The sequence below is a fragment of the Benincasa hispida genome, chromosome 7, assembly GCF_009727055.1.
Source record: "Benincasa hispida cultivar B227 chromosome 7, ASM972705v1, whole genome shotgun sequence".
Taxonomy (NCBI): domain Eukaryota; kingdom Viridiplantae; phylum Streptophyta; class Magnoliopsida; order Cucurbitales; family Cucurbitaceae; genus Benincasa; species Benincasa hispida.
Window position 1 is genome coordinate 28,748,491 of NC_052355.1, and position 22,446 is coordinate 28,770,936.

Sequence of the window (22,446 nt, forward strand, 5' to 3'; positions counted from 1 at the left end):
AAGATCAGGACCAAGAAATAAGTCACTCTTACTTTATAATGCTGTTTACTGTTTAAGACTGACTATTTCACCTAGATGACCTAGGTAACTCGATCTTAATCCTGAGCTAGCTATGAACTCTTGTTTATTTGGGATTGCCCTTAGATTTGCATAGTTAAAGGTTGGCTCAACGCGCGGGCTCAATAAGACTTCCATTTCAGGGGTAAGACCGGATAGATAGCTGGGGACATAGGGTGCAAGATGGACGTAGGCTGAGAGAGTTGGTTTGGTGATTGAATCATAAACCAGTTGTTTATTAGAGGATCAGTAGGAACTTGAGGAATAAGATGTAATCTCGAGGGTAAAACAGATATTTGACCCAGCCGTTATTACGAACAACCTGTAAATGGTCGACTTGTTGATTATGGTTAAATCATGTGGACATAATATATCTACAGTGAGGGGAGTGCAACTATGGGCTTTAGTGGAATGACCCATTAGTTAACGAATGAGGATTAATTTGGTCTAATGAGTTTAGCCAATTAATCTTGGATCGTTGGAGCTCATGATTTGTAGGTCCGCGAGGTCCCTTACTAGCTCGTAACGGACTAGCTCTAGAATAACGTGATAAGTTAATTTGAAACGTTCAAATTGGAATTAAGGAGATTAGTAATTATATGAGATATAATTATGTTTAATTTTAGAATTAAACGAAATAGGAAAATTTATATATTTAAATATGATTTAAATATATAAAGATGGATATGTGTTAAAATTAATTTAATATTTGATATTAAATTAATTAAGTTTTATTTAATAATTAATTTATGAAAATTAATTAAATTTTCATTTTTAAAATAAAAATAGATTTATAAAATCAAATTTTGTTTTTTTAGATAAAATTGGAAAAATTGGAAAACAAAATCACAAAATGGAAAAATGGATTTTTCCATTATCCATCACCTAAGTAGCTCACACATGAAGCATTAACATTGCCTTGTCTTCTCCAAACATGAGCTGCAACTCATGCAACTCTTCTCTTTGCATGTTGATCTGTAATATAATGAGAAGATTGGAGTGAAAATCGGACATGCAATTCATAGAGTTTTTGAGTGAAAAACTGGTTTGAAGAAAGGTTCTTCAACAAGGTTGCTGCAGCGAGCATTTCTCCTTCTACCCTTGATTCAAGCTTGTTTTGAATCCCACAACTCAATCTAGAGCACCAAGGGAATAGTGAGAAAGATCTTGAGGTGGTCTACAACAAGATATGGAGAAGATAGCAGTTGGAGATGGAGCTTTGAAGAAGTTCTACAAGAGTATGTCTTGAAACTCATTTTTCCTGCAAAAGCATGCTTTATATTTTGCCAAAATTAGTAAATTTGAATGCTTAGATGATCCTTGTACTTCCATTGCTATTGATACAATTCTAAAATTGGTATCAGAACATCAAATAAGCATTCAATTCGGTTTAATTTTGGTTTGGTGGGTGTTTTATATGAGAAATATGAAACTGGTGCACTGATATGGTTTTCTAAGTTTTAGCTGTTTAATTCTCTTTATTTAAATTTGTAATTGGCTCTTGCTTGATGAGCTTTTAATGTGTTCCCAAGAGTCTGTAATTTATTTGGAGTCATTAGAGTTGAAATTAAGCTGTAAATTGAAGAAACAAGCAAAGAGGCCGAGTTGTAGTTCTAGAAAATCAGCCTTTGTTCTTATTGATGCTGAGGTTCCAGTTGCTAAACGATCGTCTAGCTTCAGACGATACACGATGTGAAGAAAATCTAGACGATCATATAGTAATAGGTGTTGGTCGTTGTGATGTTGAACGCTAGACGATCGTGTACCTACGAGAGCTAAACGACGCATTCAATTTACTATACGATTGCATTAAGCGATCGTTTAGTTTTGGCGTAGGAACTAAACGATATGTCGAATTTACTATACAATGGTACTATGCGATCGTTTAGCAACGATGCGCTCTAAGCGATGTGATGGAGTGCTATATGATAACACTGAGCGATCGTTTAGATACAGAGCTAAGCGATTGTATAGACGAAGTGCTAAGCGATGCGTTGAAGTTTCTATGCGTTGGAACTAAACAAATCACTTACCTACCATGGTGAACGACCAGATGATGTTCAATACGATGGAGGTAAGCGATCGTTTAGCTACGACGAATACTGAACAATGACATGCAACGCTAGACGATGGTGTTAAACGGTCGTTTGGTTCTATACGATAGAACTAAGCGATAGTTATGAAGAGCTATACGATAGCCCTGAGCGATCGCTTACTTCGATCGTTTATCTTTAATTGGGAGCTAAATGATGCGTTGAATTGCTATGCGATAACACTATGCGATCGTTTACGTCTATGCAATAGCTAAGCGATGCGTTGAGTTGCTATGGGATAGCACTACGCGATCGCATACCTTTGTGCGGCAGCTGGGTGATGCGTTGAATGCTATGCGATGGCATTAGACGATCGTTTACCTTTTCGCGCTCTAAACGATCAAGTATTTACTAAATGATCTGGCAAAATGCAAGATGATGGTCGTCATTGCTAAACGATGAGACTTAGTGAAATGTTGAACATGTGCAAGGGATGCCGGTTCGATCGGTTCTCTTGTGGTCTGGTCCGGTTCAGCTTCGAATGGTTCTTGGTCGGTTCAGTTCAGACAGTTCGTGACCGGTTCAAATTACTTGAGTTCGTTTTGGAGCGGTTCGAGCGATTCAGAAGCTGTTTTGTAATAGTTAGGCTTCTGTTTGCTTTTTTTTTTTTTTTTCCAAAACTAAAACCATATCAGTCTATGTTTAATTATTTATGCATTTGATGTATGTTATAATTAAATAAATCTTGTATGTGCATATAGTATGCCACCATAGGAAGCATGTAACATGCATTGAATGTATGTTATAATTGTTATAATATATAGTATGTATGTTAGGGTTTCTTGTATTTAATATAAATGTTATATTAAATTTGAATGCCTCATGTATGTTATGGATGAATAACATGTCTAAAGTTTTATAAGTTGTTATAAAATTGGGTTAGACATTTAAAATCCATAAACAACAACTGCATGCTCACGTAGGTTGACCACCTATTTTAATTGTTAAAACTTATAAAACCTAGGTTACAAACTCAACCGATATATAATCCTGTCTAAGGCTGGGGGTACTTAAGTTGATGGGTTACGGAACACCTACTACCTGGGGATTATGGCCAAATAATTGAGCGTTGGTAACCAGTTTTATGAGCATACGTGAGTGAAGTGAGGTAATAAAATGGTTTATCACCTAGACATCGTAGGTTAAAATCCAATTATAAGAGTTATACTTAGATAAACCACATAGACTTAGGATTGTTTTATTAGCCGAAAAGAACTTAAGTATAAATCTACCCAAGATAGAACACTTCAGTGGCAGTTTAATAACTTCTATATGATAGAATTATTAGAAAACTTCAGTGGGAGATTAATAACATATACGATACGTTATTTTTAGCTCTCATGTCTCTAAGAGTTCACAATCCAGATTTAAGCGGTACTTCGTGTCACCCTGGAAGTGACCTCCATTCGGTTTAGCTTAAATCTAAATTTTGGTGAATAAGAGGAAGTTGTTCAAATATAAGTCTATTATACGATATATAGATTTCAACTGCCACATCACCACATAGTTTACACCGTGAGATTCATATGACGCTTCGTGTCACCCTGAAAGTGGCCTCTATTCGGAAAGTATTTTGTATGAGTCAATATCAAGGTAAACGGAGGAAGTAGTTCATAGTAAGTGGGTGAAGGATATGCGTCAATATATTCTACGATCTCCTCCATTAGTCTGAATCGTGAGATTCCTATGTTGCGTTTGTTGGTTTGCTTTAAGCGGCCCTTTGCTAGTCATTTAGCAACGACTATCCCCTCGGAGGGTTGTAACATAGGATTCAGAACAACACAGGCTTCAGTAAAATGAATAGGGTCTTATAGTTCCGTTTTAGATGTTGTCTTCTATTTCGGAGGCAAATTCATACCGTCCTATAGGATCTGAAAATGGCGGGTCATACTTACAAGAATTACTAAGTTGTTAGTAAAGATCTTGACCGAAAATGATAACTAAACGACTATAGGAATAAGAGTTATTCCGGGGATAGTGTTTGGTCAAAATTGTTTGTTTTAGCGAAGGAGTATATGACTGCCCCTCGATAGCACATATTCTGACCCACTAAAATATCGTTGCAAATCAATAATGGTTATGGGTACATTATTACTTTTTGCTAAAACTTGACTTTGGATTTAGTTACAATTTGCTAATTAGAATTTGTTTGAATTTTATCAGCATGTCGAATTCTAGTATACTCACTTCAGATGTACATAACAATAAAATCAAATCAACAAACAAATTACTAGTGGTGGATAATACCAACAGAGTTTTAACAGAGGACTGTCCTCTATCTCCTAACTCATCTAAAATTATGAATTATGTAGATGAGGATGTTGAACTCAAACAACAAGATAAATATGGTTTACTTGTTATCAATGCCTGTTTAGTGGAAAACGATAAAATCTGGATAATTTATTCAGGTGCCGCTAATCATATATGTACTATCTCACAGGAAACAAGTTCCTGGAGACAGTTTACAGAAGGTGAAACAATCTTTAAGGTAGGGACCGGGTAGATTGTTTCAGCTAAAGCAGTGGGAGATTTGAAGTTATTTATAGGAGATAAATACATTTATTTGAAAAATGTATATTATATTCCTTCTCTGAAAAGGAATCTAATAACTGTCTCTTGTTTGCTAGAATAAAATTATAAAGTTTATTTTGAAAATGGTGAAGTGTTCATCAAATTGGGTAATAAACAAATTTTCTCTGCAAAATTAGAAAATAACTTGTACATGTTAAAACCAACTGAGGTCAAAGCTGTTTTGAACATAGAGATGTTTAAAACACTGGGACTCATAAGAAGAGGAAGATTTCTCTAAATGCCTATATTTGGCACTTGAGACTGGGTCACATAAATCTCAACAGGATTGAGTGATTGGTTAAGAACGGTCTTTTAAACAAGTTGGAAGACGGTTCATTACCATCATGTGAGTCTTGTCTTGAGGGTAAAATGACAAAAAGATTTTTTTTTTCTGAAAAAGATCTTAGAGCCAAAGAACCCCAGAGCTGATTCATTCAGACCTTTGTGGGCCTCTAAATGTTAGAGCAAGAGGAGGGTATGAATATTTCATTACTTTTATAGATGATTATTCTAGGTATGGACATATTTACCTAATGCACCAAAAGTTTGAAACTTTTGAAAAGTTCAAAGAGTATAAGGCTAAGGTTGAGAACCAATTAGGTAAAAAGATTAAAACACTTCGATCGGATCGAGGTGGTGAGTATATGGACATAGAATTCTAGAACTATTTGATAGAACATGGAATTCAGTCTCAACTCATAGCCCCTGGCACACCTCAACAAAATGGTGTGGCAGAAAAGAGAAACAGAACCTTGTTGGACATGATTCGTTCCATGATGAGTTGCGCTCAGTTACCAAATTCTTTTTGGGGACACGCAGTTAGGACTGTGGTATATATTTTGAACATGGTTCCCTCGAAAAGTGTTTCTGAAACACCTTACGAGCTCTGGAGAGGATGTAAAGGAAATTTATATCACTTCAAAATTTGGGGTTGTCCAGCATACGTGTTGGTGCAAAATCTTAAAAAACTGGAACACTGTTCAAAAGAATGCCTATTTGTAGGCTACCCAAAAGAAACTAAAGGTGGTCTCTTTTATGATCCAAGGAAGATAAAGTATTTGTATCGACAAATGTAACCTTCCTGGAGGAAGATTATATAAAGAACCATCAACCTCACAGTAAGCTAGTAATAGAAGAAATGTCAAAAGAAACGAAAAATGTATCAACAAGAGTTGTTGATCGAGTAGGTCCTTCAACAAGAGTTGTTGATAGAGCAGGTCCATCAATAAGAGTTGCTGATGAAATTGATATTTCACATCCTTCTGAAGAGTTGAGAATGCTTCGTCATAGTGGGAGGGTTGTGTAACAGCCTGACCAGTACATAGGTTTAACTGAAACTTAAATCATCATACCAAATGATGGTTTAGAGGATCCATTGTCTTTTAATCAAGTAATGAATGATGTGGACAAAGACCAATGGATTAAAGCCATGGACCTTGAAATGGAATCTATGTATTTCAATTTTGTCTGGGATTTTATAGATAAACCGGAAGGAATAAAACCCATCGGTTGTAAATAGATCTACAAGAGAAAACGAGACCAAGCTGGTAAGGTATAAACCTACAAAGCTAGATTTGTGGCAAAAGGGTTTACCGAAAGAGAGGGGTTAAATTTTGAAGAAACCTTCTCTCCAGTTGCCATGATAAAGTCTATTAGAATACTCTTGTCCATAGCTACATTTTATGATTATGAAATATGGCAGATGGATATCAAGACAGCTTTTTTGAATGGCTATCTTGAAGATAATATCTATATATCTCAACCAAAAGGGTTTATACAGCAGGGTCAAAAGCAAAAGATTTGCAAGCTCAATAGAGTCATTTATGGATTAGAACAAACTTCTAGATCCTGGAATATGAGATTTGACGCTACGATCAAATCTTATGGCTTTAAAAAAAATATTGACGAACCCTATGTGTACAAGAAAATCGTCAACAAAACTGTCGCTTTTCTGGTGTTGTATGTTGATGATATTCTACTCACTGGGAATGAGGTAGAATATCTAGCTGACGTTAAGAGACGATTGGCTTCACAATTCCAAATGAAAGATTTGGGAGAAGCACAATATGTTATTGGAATCCAAATAGTTCGGAATCTTAAGAAGAGAACATTGGCATTATCTCAAGCATCTTATATAAACAAGATGTTGGGTATAAAATGCAAAATTCCAAGAAAGGATCTTTACCTTTCAGGCATGGGATTTACTTGTCTAAGGGGCAAAGTTCTAAGACACCTCAAGAAGTTAAGGAGATGAATCGAATTCTATATGCATCTGTAGTTGGGAGTATGATGTATGCAATGCTGTGTACACGTCCCGACATATGCTATGCTGTAGGAATTGTCAGCAGATTTCAGTCCAATCTTGGTCACGACCATTGGACTGCTGTTAAAAACATTATCAAATATCTTCGGAGAACGAGAGATTATATACTCGTGTATGGTCCTAAGGATCTGATCCTTACTGAATACACTGATTATGACTTTCAGACTGATATTAATTCAAGGAAATCAATTTTGGGGCTAGTATTCACTCTGAACGGAGGAGAAGTTGTGTGGAGAAGCATCAAGCAGAGTTGTATTGCGGACTCCACAATGGAAGCTAAGTATGTAGCTGCAAGCAAGCAACAAAAGAAGCAGTATGGCTCAGAAAGTTCCTTACAGATCTGGAAGTAGTTCCTAACATGCACCTGCCTATCACTCTTTATTGTGACAACAGTGGAGCAGTTACAAATTCAAAGGAACCACGAAGCCATAAAAGGGGAAAGCATATCGAACGGAAGTACCATCTCATAAGGGAGATTGTACACAAAGGAGACATCATTGTTACTCAGATTGCTACCCAAAAAAACTTGGTTGTGTAAGATTATATCAACAGAAGCGGAAGCACAAGGATCATCTAAGCATTTAAATTCACTAATTTTGGCAAAATATAAAGCATGCTTCTGTAGAAAAATGAGTTTCAAGACATATCTCTTGTAGAATTTCTTCAAAGCTCCTTCTCTAGCTGCTATCTTCTTCATATCTTGTTGTACCACCTCAAGATCTTCCCTAATATTCTCTTGGTGCTCTAGATTGAGTTGTGGGACTTAAAACAAACTTGAATCAAGGGATGAAGGAGAAAAGCTCACTACTGCAATCTTTTTGAAGAACCTTTCTTCAAACCAGTTTTTCTCTAAAAAACTCTATGGACTGCATGCCCGATTTTCACTCCAATCTCTTCATGATATTGCAGATCAACATGCAAAGAGAAGAGTTGCATGAGTTGTAGCTCATGCTTGGAGAAGACAAAGCCAAGACAATGCAATATGTGTGAGCTACTTCAAAAGATGGATAATGGAAAAAAAACTTTTTTTCCATTTTGTGTTTTGTCTTCCAATTTTTCCAATTTTATCTAAAAATCAAACTTTGATTTTATAAATCTATTTTTATTTTAAAAATAAAAATTTAATTAGTTTCATAAATTAATTATAAAATAAAACTTAATTAATTTAATATCAAATATTAAATTAATTTTAACACATATCCATCTTTATATATTTAAATCATATTTAAATATATAAATTCTCTTATTTCGTTTAATTTTAAAATTAAACATAATTGTATCTCATATAATTACTAATTCCTTTAATTCTAATTTGAACGTTTCAAATTAACTCATCACGTTATTCTAGAGCTAGTACGGGACCTTGCAGACGTACAGATCATGGGTTCCAACGATCCGAGATTAAATGGCTAAACTCATTAGACCAAATTAATCTCCATTCGTTAACTAATGAGTAATTCCGCTAAAGCCCATAGTTGCACTCCCCTCACTGTAGATATATTATGTCCACATGATTTAACCATAATCAACAAGTTGACCCTTCACAGGTTGTTCGTAATAACGGCTGGGTCAAATATTTGTTTTACCTCTGAGATTACGTCTTATTCCTCAAGTCCCTACTGATCCTCTAATGAACAACTGATTTGTGATCCAATCACCAAACCAAACTCTCTCAGCCTAGTGAGAGGGTGGGATGCGTTGTTCAAAACCTGGATTCAGTACTCGAGAGAACAACCTTTCTCCTATCCCTAAATCGGGTAGGCTTGAACTCCGTCTTGCACCCTATGTCCCTAGCTTTCTATCCGGTCTTAGCCCTGAAATGGGAGTCTTAACTATGCAAATTTAAGGGCAATCCCGAATAAAATGAAGTTCATAGTTAGATCAGGATTAAGATTGAGTTACCTAAGTCATCTAGGTGAAATAGTCAGTCTTAAATAGTAAACAACGTTATAAAGTAAGAGTGACTTATTCCTTGGTCCTGATCTTATGCAAACTCATTGCATAGGACGCCCCCACTCCTCATGTCATAACATGTACGAATTAGGATCACATCGTATGTAGCACTTTACAACTCTTTGTAACAACTGTAGAATATGCCAATGGTATTACCAGAATAAGGTACCCAACCTCATTCATGTACCATAGATCATTTTGACTATTTACTCGAATCCGATCCACTCTTATGTCTCCACATAAAGTTCAAGTACTCATACAATAGTCATGGGTCATAGTTTATTTGATTTAGACTTTCATACAATTTATGAGATCAATAACAAGTATATTGATTATAGAAAATGTTTATCATTTTACAAACTACGAGTTTTAGGACATAAAACCCAACAAGCTGATCCATTTATGAAGGCCCTCTCGGCTAAAGTGTTCGAGGGTCACCTAGTAAGACTAGGTCTACGAGTTTTGTATCACTAGGGCAAGTAGGAAATTTGATGGGTATTGTGATGCCCTAGTTTATTGTATTTGTACATTTTATTCTCTCCATGTAAACTCAACATTGTATATATTTGTATATATTGATCCACTAGTGTTTTAGTCCAAGTGGGAATATTGTTGGGTTTTATGTCCTAAAAACTCACAGTTTGTAAAATGATAAAAATTTTCTATGATCAATATACTTGTTATTGATCTCATAAATTGTACGAAAGTCTATATCTAATAAACTAAGACCCATGACTATTGTATGAGTACTTGAATTTTATATGGAGACATAAGAGTGGATCGGGTTCGAGTAAATAGTCAAAATGATCTATGGTACATGAAAAAGGTTGGGTGCCTTATTCTGGTAACACCATTGAATGCGACCTATTCTATAGTTGTTACAAAGAGTTGTAAAGTGCTACATACGATGTGATCCTAATTCGTACATGTTATGACATGAGGAGTGGGGGCGTCCTATGCAATGAGTTTGCATAAGATCAGGACCAAGAAATAAGCCACTCTTACTTTATAATGCTGTTTACTGTTTAAGATTGACTATTTCACCTAGATGACCTAGGTAACTCGATCTTAATCCTGAGTTAACTATGAACTCCTGTTTATCCGGGATTGCCCTTAGATTTGCATAGTTGAGGGTTGGCTCAACAGTGCCGGCTCAATAAGACTCCCATTTCAGGGGTAAGATCGAATAGATAAATTAGGACATAAGGGTGCAAACGGAGTTCACAGCCTAATCTGATTTAGGGATAGGAAAAAGGTTTCTCTCAAGTACTAAAATTCAGGTCTGAACAAGGGGCCCCACCCTCTTAATCGGGCTGAGAGAGTTTGGTTTGGTGATTGGATCACAAAACCAGTTGTTCATTAGAGGATCAGTAGGGACTTGAGGAATAAGACGTAATCTGGGGGGTAAATAGACATTTGAACCGTTTCTATTATTACGAAAATCGAATTGCGTGATGCTAACTTTGCTGAGTTATGATTAAATCATGTTGGACATAATATATCTACAGTGAGGGGAGTGCAACTATAGGCTTTAGTGGAAGACCCATTAGTTAACGAATGAGGATTAATTGGTCTAATGAGTTTCAGCCAATTAATCTCGGATCGTTGGAAGCCCATGATCTGTAGGACTGCGAGGTCCCCTACTAGCTCGTAACGGACTAGCTCAGAATAGTGTGATAAGTTAATTTGAAACGTTCAAATTAGAATAAGGAATTAGTAATTATAATGAGATATAATTATGTTTAATTTGAAATTAAACAAATAGGAAGAATTTATATATTTAAATATATTAAAATATAAAGAATGGGTATGTTTAAAATTAATTTAATATTTGATATTAATAATTAAGTTTTATTTAATAATTAATTATGAAATTAATTAAATTTTCTTTTTTAAAAAATCAAAATAGATTTATAAAATCAATTTTAATTTTAGATAAAATTGAAAAAATTGGAAAACAAAAACACAAAATGGAAAAATGGATTTTCCATTATCCATCACCTAAGTAGCTCACACATGAAGCATTAACATTGCATTGTCTTCTCCAAGCAAAGCTGCAATTCATGCAACTTTTCTCTTTGCATGTTGATCCATAATATAATGAGAAGATTGGAGTGAAAATCGGGCATGCAATTCATAGAGTTTTGAGAGAAAAATTGGTTTGAAGAAAGGTTCTCAACAGGTTGCTGATGATGAGATCTTCTCCTTCTACCCTTGATTCAGCTGTTTTGCAAACTCAATCTAGAGCAAGAGAGCCATAAGAATGGGGAAGAGATAGTGGTGAGGTGGAGCGTAAGGCATAACAAGATATGGAAAAGAAGCAGTGGAGATGGAGCTTTGAAGAAGTTCTACAAGAAGTATGTCTTGGAACTCATTTTCCTGCAAAAGCATGCTTTTATATTTAACCAAAATTAGTAAATTTGAATGCTTAGATGATCATGTGCTTCCGCTGTGGTTGATAAAATCCTACAGTATTAAAATGTGTATGAAATGTTTTCGCCTCTATAATTTCTATAAAAATAAAAAATTAAGCTAGGATCCTCTTCTGCATCGGATGTTCGCACATCCTTCACAATAAGCCCTTCAAAATTGGCAACAGACAAACAAGGCAGCTTGTTGTTTGAAAAATGAATGGGAGACTACTCAAAGAGTGTTGGATTTTGTTCCTAAAACTCGTGGTTTGTAAACAATAAAACTTATTCTGAAAAAATCAGTAAGTTGTTATTGAATATATGTATTGGCTTATTAGAAATCCAATAAAAAGTAAAAGTCCCTTGACTATTACATGATGACTTGAACTTTATGTGAATACATAAAAGTGGATCAGTTCGTGTAAATAGTCAAAATGATCTATAGTTAAATACAAGATTAGGTGCCTTATTCTAGTAACACTATCGGATGCGACCTACTCTGTAGTTGTTGCAAAAAGTTGTAAAGTGCTACAAACGAAGTGATCCTAATTGCACATGTTATGAACATAAAGAGTGGAGAGTCTCCTGTGCAAAAGGTTTATACAAATCGGACCATGAAATCAACGTCACTCTTACTTTATAATGTTGTTTACTATTTAAGACTGACTATTTCAAAGCGATGACCTAGGTAACTTGACCTAATCCAAACTAACTATGAACTTCTGTTTATTCGAGATATCCTTAGATTTGCGTAGTGATGGTTGGCTTAACAATGCAAACTCAATAAACTCCCATTCAGGGGTAAGACCAGATAGATAGCTGGGGACATAGGGTGCAAAAGGAATTCACTCCTACCCGCTTTAGGGGTAGTAGAAGAGGTTGTTCCCTTAAGTGTTGTTCTGGGTCTTGAACAAGGGGCCCCACTCTCTCATTGGCCCGAAGAGGGACTCAGTTTGTTGATTGGATCACAAATCAATTGTTCATTAAAGGATCAGTGGGACTGAAGGGAGAAGAGGTAATTTCGAGGGTAAAAAAGACATTTGACCCACCATTATTATGAACAACCTGTGAAGAGTTAACTTACTAATCATGGTTATATCGAGTGAGACATAATATATCTACAGTGAGGGTAGTTCAACTATGGGCTTTAGTTGAGTGATCCAATTAATTAACGAATGGGGTTAAATAACGGTCTAATGAGTTTTAGGCCAATTATCTCGGATCGTTGGAGCCCATGGTCTGTAGGTTCAGGTCCCCTACTAGCTCGTAAATGAATTAGCTTTAAGTAGCGTGATAAGTTAATTTGAAATGTTCAAATTAGAATTAAAGGAATTAGTAATTATATGAGATATAATTATACTTTTAATTTTAAGAATTAAACGGAATTGGAAAATTAATATTTAAATATGATTTTAAACATATGAAGGTGGATTTGTGTAAAATTAATTTAATATTTGATATTAAATTAGAATCATTTAAATTGTTTAAATAATTATTTATTAATTTTATTAGAAAATTAATTTGTAAAATTAATAAATTTTGATTTTTGAAAATCAAAGTGATTTTAAATCAAATTGGAAAAGTAGGAAAAAAAACACATAACTGGAATTATGTGATTTTCCATTACACCTTCAAGTTGGCTCACAACAAAACACATAAACTAAGGCTTCAATTATACCAAGCATGAGAGCAGCCATCTTCATTGCATGATTGTCTGCAATATATTAGAAGATTGGAGTGAATTCGAGGCATGCAATTTGTAGAGTTTTTTGCTGAAAAACTCGTAAAGAAGAAAGGTGTTTTTTCAAATGGGTTGTTGCTGTAGTGCTTGAGTACTTCTCACCAAGTTCCCTTAATCAAGCTTATTTTGAGTCCCACAACTCAATCTAGAGCACCAAGAGAATAGTGGAGAAGATCTTGAGATAGTCTACAACGAGATTTAGAGAAATCTACAGCTGGAAATCGAGCTTTGAAGAAGTTCATAAAGGTATGACTTTGAAACCCAATTGTTTATGCAAGAGTATGCTTTTGATTCTACCAAAATTAATGAATTAGAGTGCTTATTAATCCTTGTTGCTTCCGCGCATGCATGATACAATCCAACAAAGAGACATAATCAACAAGAGCATCGGCTAACTCAAAGCGCGGGACATTTGTCAGGACCTTAGTTCTTCAGCACTGGCACAGTTGATAAGAGCCTTGCAAGCAACAAGTATCGAGGTGTGTGCATGGGCAGCGCATGGGTGGAAGAACAAGGTAGGTGTGGTGCGACACCAGTGGCATGAAGGTCCTGTAATTGCCACCAAGGTGTGTGCAATAGACCGACATGTGCAATGCCCGGGCGTGGCTCAAACGAGGGGCCATGCACTTTCATACCCCTTCCTTAGATTACCCTCTTAACCCGAGAAGAGAATATGAAGACAGCAGTTGCCAACCTTCTTATGACAACAATTACTCAACATACTTCTGTGTGAACCTGTGTCCATAATACCAATTAAACATGATTAGTAATTTATGAACCTAATACATAAAATCAACAGCAGTTCAAGCATACAGTTGACTACTAATCAAACTATCAACTCCATCACACAGAACAGTTTTAGAAAATCAAACCTACATAATACCGATACAAGTAACCTGTCATGTACAGACAAAGCTAATGTTTAAACAGGACTTAGTGGACCATCTAAATTCAACTCTCGATAATATCTTGATTGTGACTGACTGCATAATTGCTAGGCTTCGGGGTGTCCCGTCACTACTGGAGAACAAAACATTAAAAGGATGACTTTAAAATGCTCAACGAGTGACATTTTTTTTTTAAAGAACACACATTCATTAACTCTTGATGTAAATAAGTGTATAATAAAACATTTACATTCACATTCCAGGGTTTTAGAAATAAGAATTTGAAATGATAATCAGCATGAAAAAACCTTGGACCGAAACTCATTAATATCCTGTAAAATTCCTCCCTCCATTGCCTAAACATGCGGGAGAGCTTTTTTGCTCGATTCCCTAGTAACCTTAGTTGAGAGAGAACTCTTTTGCTTGATCATATCAACATCAAATAACATAGATTTATGTGCACATAGAACTAAATAGGATCTTGCTCACTTTATCATACCTTCGGTAGCTAGGATCATCATATAACCGGTACCTTACCATACCTTCAGCCAGATGTTAGGAGTAGGATTTACATAACAAATATATATATTAGCATCGTAAAACATCATACTCATTATCATGCTTAAGAAGAGTTAATAAATAGCTCATTTTAAAGCTAAGTCATTGTATAAAACTCAAGTGGAATGCAATGAAAAATTATATGTAAAAACAACTTTAAATCATTAAGATGCGTCATGCTCACTCCCTTGACTTAAAACATCTGCGTTAAAATATAATGATTAAAACAACTATGCGTTGGAAAATCAACATAAATCTGACTATGCGTTGGAATCATCAGTAAAATACTTAGAAAATATTTTGGAAACTAGTCACTCACAGTCTTTGGGTTACTTCCTTAAAGGATTATAAGCCTCCCCTATAGGCTCTGTCTGTAAGAATATTAAGACCTTTGGTTAATGCTTAGCTTCCTCTCCAATCTTATCTTGTTATTCAAAATATCGCATGTTGAACTTTAAACCTAGTTCGACTCATCGTTCCTTCCTTTAGTAATGCAACGTAATCCTTAGTATATTGTATTTAAGGCATAAACCACACTTAACCAAATTTTTACTCTTGCGACTAACTAGTGTGTATCATAGCTCGGACAAGATCCTCTATGCGTCAAAATGTGTTGCTTTTTGCCTATGCGGCAATGGCTTGTCCACACATAACGTTTGGTGGTCAGTTGCTTGCTTATGCGTGGATTGTAACTGCCTGCTTGTTCATCCAATCAAATTTTTCATATTTTCATTTTCAACTTGAATAACTTAATTTAAGGTACAATCTCAATGAAACTTCCTTCTAAGAATTTAATTCCTAAACATCTTTACTACCTTACCTTAAAATTCCAGCTTATAATTTTTTCCCCCAAGCTTAGAATTCAACAATTCTTACAACTCGTTCGCGTGGCCTTGGATTCTCGAACACTGAAGAAATTCTTCAACTTCGCTTAATTCCATGGAAAATCTTCTTTCAAGTAGCTCTTGAATTAGCTTCTTCACAGCTTAAGCTTCAAATCAATGGCAACTCTCATCCTTAGCACGTTCAAAAATGCCCAAACTGAGCTCTTCAACTTCAGACTCACTTTTATATCTAAGGTTGCATGCTCATGGAGTTCCTTAAATTGACAGCTGGCACACGTAACTCATACGCATCCTTACCTCTACATGTCTCAACATTCCTCGTCTACCATGCATTCACTTAGGCAAACCTAAATGCCCGCATACTATCTATCCTAGGTCTTCAACTGACCTCTATAAGACCCTTGACCCATACCTCAAGTTACACTTAGTCAATTTCCATTCTTAGGTTTCTTAAGCCCCACAAACGCCATACGTTCTCCTCAGTGTTTTAGTTTTCCAAAATTTGTCTAAGTGTGGTTGCTCTTTACTACTTGAGAGCACCCCATTTCAAGACTTAGAAATTTTTCCTCATCTCCACCTCAATGCATACCCATTATAACTTCCAATAATTTTTCAACTACTACAAACATTATAATCACATGCTTACAAGAGCTCATACCCATAATTAAGATAATTAATACATAATTAAGAGGACTTAAGTGTAATTAACTAGTAAAACAAGTTTAGAGTTTTACAGATATGATGTGCATCGAGGTACAAGTCGCAAGAGGATGACACAAATCAAGTGGCACGAGCAAGTGGTAACTTAGTTAAAAGGACAATCAGTCGACTAGGAGAGCCTCAGAAGGTATTCCAAGCAATACCTAAGGAGTTGGTGCATAGTGAAGCCAGTCTAATGAGAGTCAGCAATGAGACCATTGGATATGAAGGACCAAGATGAGGACGTCGGCTAGCTCAAGTGGAGGAGTTTTGTCCAGACCCTTAAATCTCGAAGCATATGACATGGTAGGCGAGTCATGTCGAGTGAGCGAATAACACAACTCAAGGCTGCCAAGAGGTAGCCAAGACACGTGCCCAAAGTGTCGAGGCATGCGAGTAGACGCATAACTAGCTAACGGGAGGTTGGCGTGACACAAGGCACGACATAGGCAGGCGGCCCATGCCCTTATGCTTATAAAGGTTAGCACAAGCACTCGTTGGCAGGTGGCACATACGAGAGTGTTGAGGCATGATTAGGCTAGCAGGACGCATTTCACGACAACAGCAAATGCGCGTGCATGTGCAGCCCACATGAGAGGCGACGCACTGAGCGCACACAACGCCAGGCAGACACATGGGTGTCACAGACGCACGCTAGGCAATGGGCGGCAAGGCATCATGCATATGGTGTGCAAGTGATACGATCTTGGTGCCATTCTGGCATAAGCGATCAAGCTTGTTACTCAAGGGGAGGCAAGCTTAGTTCGAGACAAAAAGAAGGGCATTCCCATCAAGAGCTCTATCTACATAGCTTGTATACATGACACGTGGCGGGCATTTTGATGAGGCACTTAATAATGGAAGAATATTATTAAGTGTGTTTGACCAAATAACCTAGCAAGCATAAATGTATGGCGATAATGGGTGAAATTCATGACATGGCATCATGGATAGTTATTCCCTAGTTTGTAGGAATTTTTGGAGATGAGGCCCTAAACTCTCGTTGGGTCCTGTAGTTGAAAACACAGTATTGAACAAACGCCCGTGATGTAATAATAATATATTTTCTTCACTATTGTCTATAAATATGTGGATGTTCAATTGCTTTACCACAAAACCAATAAACTAAGATCCATGGTTGTCATTGTAACTTAAGCATGTATGTGGAGACATACAGGTGAATCATGCCTTAAGTGATAATAAAAATGGTCTAGTATATGGATATAGGAGGAAAATCTTATTTTGGTAACGTTACGGATGTGCCCGCCTTTATAGAATAGTTACAAGTGTTATGACTTGCTACAGATGGTTGATCCAAATCATTCATGTGGAGATATGCGAGCAGGGCATCTCTATACAAAGGAGTTTGTATAAGACCGGACCACGAAGTGTTATAGTCTCGTTATATAACGCCGTTCATGACAAGAGACTCACTTCACTAGGATGACCATAGTTAACATGACCCAATCTTGAATGAGTTAGGAACTCTTGTCTTTGAGGGCGGTCCTTGAATTTGCAATGGGTGCGAGTGGCAGATTGCCGACTCAAACCTACCACTTTGGGGATTTTTTCTAATTTGGGAGCTGGGGACTTAGTTATACAAGATGGAATTTACTCTTCCCCCGAAGTAGGGGTAAGTTAGATTAGATTGCTCCCTTAAGGCTGATTTCGAGGCTTGGAACGGTGATACCACACACCTTCTCATGGCTCGAAAGGTGTCCATACATAGTAAGGTCTATGTTGTATTGTTCATTAGAGGGATCAGTGGTACTTAGAAAGTTAAATGTAACTACAGGAGCAAAATGGTAAATTGGCCCCAACTGTACTTACGACATCTGTGAGGGTTTATCATATCTGTTGATTGGTTATATCCGATGGACAATAAAAATATATCTGTGTGAGAAAGTGCAGTTGTCGGTCTTTAATAGGAATGCCCTGACAGTTAACGGATGGTGGATCTCGTGGCTAAAGAGTTTAGTCAGTTATTCACGTACTGTTGGAGCTTCAAAGCCAAGGTCCATAAGATCCACTTGTAGCTCAATTGATTCAAGTTAGAATAAGTTTTTGGGTCAGTTTGAAGTGTTCAAATTGAAAAGAGGGAGTTCAACTAATATATGATATGATTGAACTGGTCATTATATATGATATAGTTGACAATGATGTATGAGAATACATTATAGAGGAAAAGGAATAAATATGATTTATATCTAGTGGAGGTAGAAAAGGACTATGGTTCATATGTTGAATATGGATGTGATATTAAAACCATAGGTTACAAATATAATATGATAATATTTATTTTTTAATTTAACAATTATAAGATAATTGTTGGGTTTTTTTTCTCCGTAACCGAATGAGATAGTGGGAGGTATGCAATCAATTTTCGTAATTGAAGGGATAAAATGAAAATGATTTTCATTTTGCAAAGAGATCGGTTAATCACTCCCCGAATAGTACACTGCCCATCGCAGCAAACGAGAGCATACACGACAGCTTAAAGTTTTATTAAACGATCGTGTATACCTGTGCTTTCCCTAAACGATCGCATAGTTTACCTAAACGATCGTCTAGCTTTTTCTAAGCGACCGCGCATCCGAACGTTTTCCTAAACAATCATCTAAACGACCAGCCCTAATTTACTACACGATCGTGACCTTTTACTGAACGATCAAGTATAGACTTCTGATTTTCTCCACTTACTTGGTCGTGGTAAACGATCGTTCCTTCCTCCTTCCCTCTACAAATCCAACAGAGCCCATACCTCCTTGATTCTCACTCCGAAAAAACCGAGGTTTCCGGAGTGGTTGGTCCTCCATTGTTGTCTTGTTCGTGAGAAGTCCGTTCGGTGGTAGAGACGACAACAAGATTTAGTAGATGATAGCCTTGACGATCTTAGCGACAACGAGATTGGCTGATTGACGAGAGCATAATTTAAAACGAAGAAGAGTTCTTCAACTGGTATGTATCTCGTTCCTTTGTTGTTTAAAGTTCAAAACATGCCGTAATTTATTGTTAAATGCATAACTAGTTTGTTTGATTGTGATTGTGGCCCTAAAAATAGTAAGTGGGGAAAGTGGATACCTAAAAAATAGGAAGAAATGGTCTTGTCCTCCTAAAAATATAGAGAAAATTGTAGACATAGGACAGTGGCCCTAATTTCATGGTATTTGGAGGTTTTACCCTACTAGGGCCACTCACACGATCTCTCCTTATTAATTACTCCTCCCACCATATTAAAAGGATGACCTTGGGGGTTGTCCAAGGCATTTAGTGATACATGTCATTCATTGAATCAGTTTATGGCAAAGGAAGTTATCCAACGGTGGGAGAATTCTTGTCTCAAAGTCTTGTAAATGTGGTTTGATAGTGGCCTTGATAATAAAGTGTTATATTTGTACCATATACATATATGCATATGTATCTCTCATCTCCCTCTCTTTAGTCGGGTTGTATTGTAATGGTGTGAGTCCAAAATGCCCTTTGAGATTTCATCAAGCGTTTGAGTGTTCTGTGGGTGCTTTCAGGCAAGTTCATGTAGGCCTGTCAAGTGTAATTTGATGTCGCACGGGATAAAGGGGTGAAAAATTCCAGTGTAGGATTCTCCCCCGTGACGCTAAGTCTTTTGCACAAAAGTTGGACGATGTCTTCTTATCCATGTTCGTCGTTAGAACAATGTTTTTTGCTCATTCATTGGCTTCCAAGGCAATTGGAAGAGCAAACTTCTTTTTTTTTTTTTTTTTTTTTTTTCCTTCTCACTCTAAGTTGGTTTGGATCCCTTTATTTCTCTTGTATGTAGTTCTGTAGTTTGGTTTTTTTTTGAATGCTTTCTTAAAAATTAAAAAAAAAATAAAGATGTTTTTTTATAATATAAATAAAAAACTAATTATAAATTGTTAGTTAAAATCTATGTTTGAATGAGGAAATTCTGGACCAATCACAGTTGCCATGTCAATTTCTAAATAATGAGACAAATTAAAATCATTAAACATTTTGAGCTCAATTAGGAGTTGAACATATCTGAATTATGAAGTTGAGACAAAATTTCGATGACAGCCACAAGTAGTTTTATTCAGACCGTTGAATTAAGATAAGATTAATTGAAACCCAGTTTGGTTTTTAATTTGGGTCAAATGACCAACTAAGCCCAAAAATAGGCTAATTTGACCCAAATAGTCAAATCAGGCCTAAATGTTCGATTAATTGGGCTAAAAGGCCAGACCAACCAAAAGCCTAAAATCTAACTAATTGGGCCTAAAAGGCCAGACCCATGATCAACCAAGCCCAAGCCCACACTGGTGAACTCCTATAATAGAGAGAAGCTCTTCCTCATTGGAGGGGTCAACAATTCTATACTCCCAGAGAAGCTTATAGGAATTCTCTAACAATCAAGACTTTCTATCAGAAGACTCCTTGTCGACTTCCTGAAGTTGACCACACCTGAAGAGCATTCTGAAAACTGAAGTACTTGAAGACTGCAAGGCATACATGAAGACTGGAAGCCTTTGAAAGTACAAGCCTTCTGAAAGACTTGAAGTTCCTTTAAGAACAACAATTCTATAATTCAGAGAGCCCGAGAAGAGAATTTAATCAACAAGCAGAAGATTGATTCCTGAACTACACCCTAGAAGACAGAGACCCTTGAAGACACAACACTGCCAAGACTATCTTACTTAAGAGAACATTAGTGTTTTTCCTTCTTCAAGTCAAGCACATCTACCAAACCGAGAGAATCAGAGGATCAAGTACTAGTGAGATCGAACCACACGATCAAATCAACTCACATCAACACCAATCAAGTTCAACTCCAATGAAACAAGTTTCTCCGGAAGCCTCGTGTATGACACTGGTCATCCAAGAAGATCACAAGCCCAAAGGCGATCAACAAGAACCAAGAAATCAACAAGCCCAAAGGCCTATCAATTCAAGAAGATCAACCACTTAAAAGATATTATAATTTTCAGTTTTGAAAGCATTGAAAATAATTGTATTAGAAGATTGTATTCACTTTTCTACAACAATTAATACAAATACAAAGATTCAGTTCCACAAATATAATTGTTCGCTGAAATCTTGTGTGAACAAATTATGATAAAAAAAAACTAATTATTTAAATGTATGGTAAAATTATGATAAAACTAATGTTTAAATGCATGGTTACAATATTCTTCTTTTTTTGAAATTTTATTTCATTTTTATCCATGCTTTCTTTCAAAGAATGCTCAAATTCAGTACTGTTCAATTTTCAAAATCTTAAGTTAGGTTTTATCAAAAATTGGTTAAATAATAATATACGATAATTTTCGAATGAGATAAAGACAATGTAAGAATACAATTATTAAATTTAATAATGAAAATCGTTATTACATACTAAATTTGTTTCGAAGAAATGTAAAAACAAACTAACTAGAAGATTATTAAAGTAAAAGATTAAAATTAATTAAAAGTAACTATAAAATATATATATAAGTTAGTAGTCATAATATAAGTTTCTGAATTAATTATAAAAATATATATGTTTTAATTTGGGTTATTTCAAAACCAATTATTTTAAATATAAAAAATATCATTTATATCTATCATTAAATTTAGGGAAGTTTCAATCTACTCGATATCTATTTAACATTTTATAATAGTTAAAAATTTTTCATTTTTAACATTTAAACATTAATGAGTGGGAATGAGGTTTAGAGTGAGCTTAGTGGTCTTCAAACCTCTTCTGTCCCCTAAAATTTGTCTTATGATTTATTTTACAGTTTCCCAATTTTCTTCCCGTGCGAAGAGGAGCAATGGAGAAGGGAATCTAATGGCACATCAGTTTTCCCCCGTCTCCTCCGTCTACTGCAAGAACAGTACCGAAAGGAGGAGAACAAATTCTTCAATTTCTTGAGATTAGGTTTTTTTTGCAATTTCGCTGTTGTTGATTTTGAACGGTAAGCTCACAATCGCGCTGTTTGTTCCTTTAATTTTGAGTCATTTTGCTTCTTCATCGATCGTTGTCGGATATAATGGTGATATTTTACTTGTGACCCCTTTGCTTAGGATGTTAGACTGAATTGAATGAAAGTATTGCTAGCACAAATCAATTGTGTAGTTTGGCGTTAAGAAAATTCAAATGATTCTGAAACGTTCCAAGAGGCATAAACACAGGAGATCCCTGAATTTTCTTGTACCTCATTTCTTCATTTTTGGCTTTTGGTTTATGAACTTGCCTAACTTATGTTTGATAAAATGATTGAAAGCGATCATAATTCGTATAATATTATACAGTTTTCTTGGAATTGGATATCAGGTATGCAACTGTGTGAAAT